Source organism: Notolepis coatsorum (assembly GCF_963971535.1).
Source record: "Notolepis coatsorum genome assembly, contig: SCAFFOLD_397, whole genome shotgun sequence".
In the NCBI taxonomy this organism is placed as follows: Eukaryota; Metazoa; Chordata; class Actinopteri; order Aulopiformes; family Paralepididae; genus Notolepis; species Notolepis coatsorum.
Genome location: NW_028173723.1, coordinates 99,803 through 102,302, shown reverse-complemented (window position 1 = coordinate 102,302; position 2,500 = coordinate 99,803). Strand labels below are relative to the sequence as shown.

The 2,500-nt window shown below is 40.5% G+C and overlaps 1 protein-coding gene across 1 annotated transcript in view; it reads left to right on the top strand.

Moving 5' to 3' along the window:
• LOC311247722 (neural-cadherin-like) overlaps positions 1-2,500 on the top strand; it is a gene marked incomplete at both ends in the record, with an annotated part of 169,534 nt that overhangs the window by 73,855 nt on the left and 93,179 nt on the right. The window lies entirely within an intron of this gene.

Below are 2,500 nucleotides of genomic sequence, written 5' to 3'. Positions count from 1 at the left end.
CTGTACTGGTAATATTATTTATTTGTGTTAACTTCTGAATAAAACAACTTATTAAACACAAGTATCAAAACAGTCTGTAATGCATTTTGGAAACGGGAGATGGGCTCATGGTGTAATCCACCTGGCCTGAGAAACATAAGGAGGAAAGAAAAAGTAAGGACTTACTTCTGGTCATTATTTGGGTAGAACACACATATTTTGAATGCCTTCGGCAGGTTTTTCTTTTTTTTTGAGCCATTTTAATCTAGATTAATCTAGATTAAATCCAGGATTGTAGATCGATTAATCTAGATTAAAAAAATTAATCTATGCCCACCTCTAATACATTACATACATACCAATTATTCGCATGTTCGATTCTCCATCCATCTATCATCCATTGCAACAACCGACATCCAGTTGGGGGATCCCCTTTGAACTGCCCATCTAAGGTTTCTCTCCTCCACACCGCCTGTGGTGCTTTTCCCTCCCCTATTGCTAGGTTTTTAGTGAGTTGTTTGGATTGTATGGTGGTTTTAGTTTTTGATCTTTTGTGATGTTTCTTCTTGACTTGTACAGCCCATGGGGGCTATTCCTGTGATCTCGGGCTATACAAATACATTTGATTTGATTTGATCATTGTTTTAACCCTTTGCATCCCACATCGAACTAACGTCGTCATTTTAACCCTTTGCACGCCGAATGCAACTAACATCATCATTTTAACCCTTTGCATGCCTAATGGAACTAACATCGTCATTTTAACCCTTTGCACACCTAATGGAACTAACATCCCAGTTGTAACACTTTGCACGGCGAATGGATGCCTACCGCCGAAAGGCTACTAGAATCTCAATCATAACGTTGATTATAGCCTACTCTACTTTGTTGTTGATCTTTTATGTGCTGTATGAATTATTAAAGTCATCATCATTAATACATGAGGTCTCCTTAAAATCACTGACTGAAATTCGACTACACAGTTATCCCATACCCTCCAGCATCATCGTCACCAAAAATATAAACAACTACATTTAAAAGGTTTATTTATACAAAAGAAAATTTGTAAATGTTATTCAACCAAAGTCAATGGTTCAGGAAAGTTTTATTTCCAAAGTACAATGACCTTCCCTGGCAACACTAACCACACAGCGGTATGGTGCCCACAAGCCGGGTCCCTTTATTCCACAACATGTTTTCCACTGTATCAAATTAACTGTATAACTGCCTCCAATACACATCATGAAACTCGCTCCTTTGAAATACTTGTCAGCGTTTACTGTATCCTCTTACATTTTAATGGATATCTCATGGAGCTTTGAAGATTTTTATTTCATTTATTTATTTATTTTCCAGATTCTGTTATTGTAAGTACAATATGGACGACACGGTCGACAGATAGTTCCGAGCCTCTGTGTGTGTGGGGAGGGGGGAGACGAAATCCCCATAACGTATATCGCCCTGCTTCCGCTGGGCATAAAGACTCCCTCGGAGGTTTCTTGGGGAGTGATCTGTCTCTAAAATAAATAGTCTCTGGTGGTGATGTACGGTGGCACAGTTATGGTTTTAGTATGTGTAATCCACACATCAAACCTGACCCCCGGCAGAGGCATCGAGATGCAGACGCTGCTGCTGCTTCTAGACATAATATATACATGTATGCAGGGAGTCCCCTGTGCTTCCAGGGGAGGGGGGGTGGGGGGTTCATGTCCGAGGCAGTTTAATGGATTGAAGTGAAGTTTATCAAGCAAAAGGCCAGCCGTGCTCTTGTTAGCCCTTGCAAGCAAGGACGCCAATTACTGTGATATCATTCTTGTTTCTTGTTATTACCTTGAAAAATTATTTCCAGACAATTGGCTCTTAATAAAAGGCAATATCTCACAATATAGCACGTTACGTTTGTGTTTATTTTAGATTTTCGTTTGTGTTTATTTTAGATTTTCTTTAACCCTTTCACTACCACACTACATAAGGTTTAACCTTCTGTAGTGTGGTTCTGAAAGGGTTAGCCCGTGAAGGGTGCTACTGCTATTATGTACCTGCAGCTAATAGCACCTGCCAACAGTTAAGCTCTGTACAAGCCTAAGATCTGCAGGAAGGTCATAAAAGACTAAATGTTCCCAACAGATGTCAACTCATTCATCAGCTAATTTCATCTCATCAACTCATTTCAACTAATTGCCTACTGTAGATGGCTCTCAGGTGATCGTTTTACCTAATGTGCTCCCCCTGTGTCTCTCTCTCTCTCTCTCTCTCTCTCTCTCTCTCTCTTTCTCTCTGTCTCTCTCTATCTCTCTTGCACACTCTCCTGTCCCTTTATCTTCTCTCTCTCTCTCTTTGTCTCTCTCATTCTCTCCTGTCCCATTATCTTCTCTCTCTCTCTTTGTCTCTCTCATTCTCTCCTGTCCCATACTCTTCTCTCTCTCTTCTCTCTCTATCTCTGTCTCTCTCTCTTTGTCTCTCTCATTCTTCCCTCCCACACTGTCTTCTCTCTCTCTCATAATTTCCTCCCACACTCTTC